This window comes from Tamandua tetradactyla, chromosome 4 (genome assembly GCF_023851605.1).
Source record: "Tamandua tetradactyla isolate mTamTet1 chromosome 4, mTamTet1.pri, whole genome shotgun sequence".
Lineage (NCBI taxonomy): Eukaryota > Metazoa > Chordata > Mammalia > Pilosa > Myrmecophagidae > Tamandua > Tamandua tetradactyla.
Genome location: NC_135330.1, coordinates 137,500,474 through 137,506,516, shown reverse-complemented (window position 1 = coordinate 137,506,516; position 6,043 = coordinate 137,500,474). Strand labels below are relative to the sequence as shown.

The 6,043-nt window shown below is 32.9% G+C and overlaps 1 long non-coding RNA gene across 1 annotated transcript; it reads left to right on the top strand.

The window, feature by feature from the left end:
• Positions 1-1,626: 1,626 nt before the first annotated feature.
• LOC143679382 (uncharacterized) lies at positions 1,627-5,765 on the top strand. The gene is made up of 3 exons (XR_013173703.1): positions 1,627-1,772; positions 4,418-4,591; positions 5,585-5,765. It is a non-coding gene; the product is annotated as an uncharacterized LOC143679382 (long non-coding RNA).
• Positions 5,766-6,043: the final 278 nt, after the last annotated feature.

Genomic DNA, 6,043 nt, shown 5'->3' with positions numbered 1-6,043 from the left:
AAATACTTATGATGTATCACAGACAATGACACTGTATTTAATGCTGTAAATTTATTTCATAAAACAAGTGATATGCACTTCAAACTGGTATAGCCATGGAAACTTAAGCAGTGAATAGTGACAACATTCCAAGTGTTTCAAACTAAGCAATGTTGGAAAATAACTCTTCTTTTGAATTCCTTAAACAACTATGCCATAAATGGAATGTTTACTCTACATGTTGCCTACATCCCTTTGTGTGTATTGATATAGATAGATAACTCTATACAGATATAGAAATATGCAGCAATATACTTTCAAAGTGTATTGATACAGATACAGAATTCAATAAAGATATAGAAATACGCAGCAATATGTCTTTCAAAGATTATTGAAGACTTCTCTTCATTGCACACAAATATTTGACCTCTAACTGCTTCCCATCTTCTAAATTTCTCTTATTTCTGAGCCTTAAAATATCCCCTTCTGCAGATTCATTGCAGTTGCTTGATTTCCAGCCTATGGTTTCTCTTACATGAACTGCTGCAAGAAATCTGTAACTTAATTTTCAGACACTGAACTATCTCTTCTTTTATTCATCCTCAGAGTCATTATAGGAATGATTATTTGAAACATAAATCTTCTCACAAATTCATTTGTTTAAAAAATTCACATTGATGACTTTGAAGAAAAAGTTTAATGGCCCTAATTCAAATACCTTAAAAATGAGAGTACTTTCCAGCAGTAGGAAAAAAATGCTGATTTGTATACTCTGTGCTAGTCACATGAGTTGCTTTTTCAACACACATGCTTCCTTTTACTCATGCACTTTGCAGGAATGACCTTCCCCTTTCACTATCAAGTGAAATCCATCTCATCATTGAAGTTCAGTTTTACTGCATCATTCTCTTCTAAGTTCTCACTAGCTCCTTCTCGCTGTGGCAAATTTCACCTTTCTGGATCTGAGGTTGGGCTTAGATCCAGTTCTCACACTAAAATACAAGAAGATGTACTCCCATTTCCATTTCCAGTTTGTGACTGTTGTACAATCAGGGGCTGTGTTGTGTTCTTGACCTTTAGCACACTGCCAGGTGTAGTCGAGCCTCAACAAAAGTTTAATTATATTCACTTTTTAACCAATCTTTCTCAATGAATTGATATGCAGTTAGGCAGAAATGGCCGTAGTAAATTTATAAAATATTTTTAGTTTTTATGTAGCTATAGGTCCACTTAAAAATATAGAAAGGTCAAGTATTTCTTCTGTAGTTTTACTCTAATTTTTAAATTAACTTTACTGTTTATAATGCCATAAACCAAAGGGAATTTGAAAAACACTTGGCTAAAGTTTCTGAATAATTTTTAAATTAAATTAAATTAAATTAAATTAAAAATAATTTGAAAATCAAGCATTCTTTATAAAAATGTATCAACTACTCAAATATAGGTGATTGGATGGTATTATGTTCCCCAAAGAAATATGTTGAGGTTCTAATTCTCAATATTTCAGAGTGTGAATTTATTTGGAATTAGGGTCATTATCATTAGAATTAGGAGAGTTAAAATGAGGTCATACTGAAGTACAGTGGAACCTTAACCCATTATGACTGGTGTCTTTGTAAGAAGAGGGAATTTGGACACAGGGCCAAATGTGAGAATGTTGTGGATTGTTAACAAATCATCACTGGAAGTTAGGAGAGAAGCATGGAATAGATTTCAAGAGAAGCATGTGTTTGCGACACCTTGATTTCAGACTTCTACCTTGAAGAACTGAGGGACAATATATTTCTGTAGTTGTAAGTCACACCGTCTGTGGTATTTTGTTTTGGCAAGTCTAAGCTATGAAGACAAATAAAGAGTTTGTATGAGTATACACAGAAGATGGGTATCTCTGTCCAGCTCTATCAGTTTATGGACTTGTATTGTATATATTTTGGAATTTAATCAAATTAAGACACCATCAATTATAGGTAGCTCCATTACTCATGTATCACTAAGAAATAAAGTTAAAAAAAAGAAAAAAGAAATTGGTGCAATGTTTTTATATCATATATAATTTTATTTTATATTACTAAATAAGCTATGCTGTGCTTAGCCTTAATGTGGGTTTTATCTCATATCTCTTTGGATGCTATCATACAAAAAGTGAAATGTATCCAAAATAAATAGGTATTTTCAAGAGTTCTCACAGAGTCAAGTGCTTCTGAAACACTTTGCTACTCAGTCTTTGATGACAGTTTTTCCACGTATTGATTGACTATACTATCAAGAATATTTGACATTGCAACATTTCTTCAAGGAATCCATAAAGAACTAATAACCATCAATGCTAAGTTCTTAAACTCACTTTGCTCTTGGGTAGAGCAAGACATCTTTTTATTCCAGCTTCAGGAATGTATCTAAATAAATTTCTAAATCATTGCCTCCATCACTTCCTTCCTACACTGTTTTCCTTCTTCGGGGGAAACAGTGCTCTGCTATTCTCTTTAAAATTTTCCTCAGCGCCTCTGATGTTCATTCTGGAAGTTATGATACTAGCCCTTTTGAGAGCATTTGCAGTCTATGACAACCATTTCATAACTGCTGCCCAGGTAAAGCTATTAGAAAATGCCATTGATCCAAAGATGTATCCCAGTGTGAGATCTGAAAATGAGAAAAAGATGCATGCTTTAGAAGCAGAGGAACATAACATAATATTTACTAGCACCAATCAAAAGGATTTTATATTTTATGTTGGGTTAGTTTTCATTAAATAAATAGAATCTTTTAATTTTAAACAAGAGAAAGGCATCAATCACATATGCCATCTCAAATTTTATGACAAAAAATTTTGCGTGCATTGTTTCTTTCATTGATTAACCACAATTTTTTTTTTTACACAATTGGATTTCAGTGCAGCAATTGAAATAAAAAGTTTATACAACTCAACAGTATTTCACCAAGATAGGTTATCCCCTCATTAAGGAAAACAAAAAGGTAATTTCTAAAGAAATTCTAGGGAGAACATTACTTACCTTTAAGAAAAATATGTTGGAATGTGAGTTCTACATTTGGGTGACTTCACCAGGACATTTTGTTGAATGAAACAAATTCGAACCACTCAGAGTAAAATGCAGTGAATTGTCTAAAGGAAACCATACAATTAATTATTTGAGTCATGTTTATATAACATTCAGGATTTTAAGGGCAAATATACTGACTTTGTGAATTGATAAATAGTCCTACATTTCAACAATAGTTTCCACAATCAAAAATATTTTGCTGTTACTTTTCTTGGTCCATTTTTAAGCAATTTAATTATTAAAAATATTTTGGCTGACTAGATTTCATAAATCTGTCAGTCATTTCTTTAAATATATAATTAAATGGGAAATGTTAAATATGGTTACAGAAAACCTGAAGAATTATAACATTAATGAGTGGTGCATTTAAAAAGTAATATTCAACTAATCAAGGCACCCAGAGTCTGGCAGTTGGTCTCACTGTGTTTTACTTCTTCGTAGAGCAATGCTCTTGTTTCTATATTTCTGGGGTCCATCAAGCTCACTTTCTATTTTTATTTATTTTTTACTTTTTAATTATTGGTATTAGTATTAATATTTTTGGGGTAAGTAAAACTCCAAGCTGTGTGAGAAACACAATACTCTATAGGGGTCTGGGGAGTAGAGAATGTGTAATTAGCCTGAATCTCTGGGGTATGGGCATCTCTCTGCTGCTTCTGTGCCATGACAGAACTCTGAAATCTATTGCCCCATATGTGTAAATGAACAGTATTGGGAGTCTTTTGAGTAGGGGTGGGGAGGTAGTGTTGGCTTGCTACTTTTCCAGAATTTTGCCCAAGAATCAGAATTTTGCCAAGGTACTTATTTATGGTACCCACCATAACTTCCCATCTCATTTCCATCTCTCTTGGTGTTAAATATATATTAGAATATTTATAAAGATCTCCTAGGTTCATTTTCCATTTCTTCCTTCTTCATATTCTTCCTTACCCTTCTTTTACCTTTACTTCCCTTCCTTTTTCCTTCCCTTCTCTGTACCTCATTCTTTTCCTCTTTTCCCACACTACTCTCCTTTCTTACTTCCTTCATTCCTCCCCTCTTTTTCTTTTATTATTTTTTGAATAAACACATTTCTTTCCAAAGGTAATCATTATACAGTATTAACTTCAATATCAGTGGGTGAACAAAGAGGAAATTTTGACCAAAAAAAAAATGTATCACTGATTAATATTGTATAAAGCTCAGCCTGTCATACCTGCTGTGGTAATTAATGTATAACCCATATCTAGAGCCTAAGTGAGAGGACTTGGGGACAAATCATACAATATGAAAATTATTCAACCATGTAAGCTAATATTTTCACTTTCTGTTTTATTCAGAGCCCTGGAAATGTTAAAATTTAAATGTTAATATCCTTAGCAAAGTTCTTGTGTCTATAGACCTAGGAAACTAATGCTTTGGGAAAGAGAAGGTGAAAATCACTGGAAGAGAAAAATTGAAACGATATGGACAGGTAAAACATGAAGCAGTACTTTGTGGAATGTGGATGTTTTGAGGTCAAGGAATGTATTAAGCTATTGGTTATACTTTTCTCCAAGGCTCCAGAGCTAAAGGTGAGCATAGTTTATAGATCCTTTCCTTTCCTCTGCATGCATATTCTCTAGGTGACTTTGACTCTGGGTAGCAAATCTATTCTGTGTTTTGCTATTTGGAGTGTGGGATGTGAAAAGTCCACAAACTTTAACCTGCTCTTCTTTTCTGGACTCATCTTCCTTTAAAGGGACTAAGATTATGCCATGGAAAGGTCATTCTACAAAGTCTAAAATAAATAAATGTTACTCAAGTTAATCTGAAAAAAGGTATCAACAGATAGGCACTGGGAAAATTAGGGGAATAGAATGGAAATATCCAGATGATTACCTTACCTTTGATATTATGGTGGAATGTTACACATTTAATCATTTTACTTTTTATTCAATGTGTATTGAATACCTACTGTGTGCCCTGTTTGAAGCCAGACACTAAAAGATACTAGAGTACCAAAGACACAGCTTCACAGCCTTGTATTACCTTTTTATCTCTGTTACAATATACACATAGGCAACCAATCATTATATAGTATTATAATAAATATTACATAATGTAAACATATATGAGAATATATAGCAATTGATTACAATGTGCTTCATTGACTTGACTATTTCCACAAGCAGCAATGTCTTCCCTTAGCTCCATATGTGCTTTGCTTCTAAACTGAGTAGTTTGTCTGAGAAACCTAGTTTAATAGTTGAAAACTTGACCCAGAAGTATAAAAAGATATGGGTTGAAATCTTAAAACCTATCGAGATGCAGATGAGTGATTCTCCTTCTGTAAACTGAATCACCAGTCTCAGAACTTTATGAAGATTAAATGAGATAATGCATTTAATGTTTAGCAGAGTTTCTGGTCCATAAGGATGAGCCATGAATACCACTTTCTATTTGCCTTATCCCTCTCAGATGGAAGAGAAACATTTACTGCTCAGGTATATGGATACATGGGGTGATTAGAAAAGGATCCATAAAATTAATTATATTTAAGTTGCCACCTTGTTTCTTTTCTTTAGACACATGTTCAATGTAAAAAGTTTTAATGAAATATGATAATAATAGAAGAAATATTGGGAGTGATTGGAGCATTCCCTTGTATGCCCTTAATCTGTGCCATGGGACCAAATTTAGACATTGATTCTATTATTTGACCACTAAAAACAATCGTATGAGGTAAGTTTTATTATTATTCTCATTTGGGAGATAAGAAAACTGAAGCAGGGAAGGGTTGTAGAAAGAGTTGTGGTGGCAAGGGTAGAAATAAAAAATCAGGCAAAATTCTATCACAGAGAATTAATGTGTATGGCTAATTCAATGCTTGGATTAAAATATATATGCATGCATATGAAATAGGAAATAAATGGAATATTCATATAATGAAGTTTTTGTTCTGTATTTTCCTTTCAACAGTACTTTCAGAATTAATTTTTGTATAAGTAATTATGCATACATAGCTGCATTTTTATTGGCTGCAT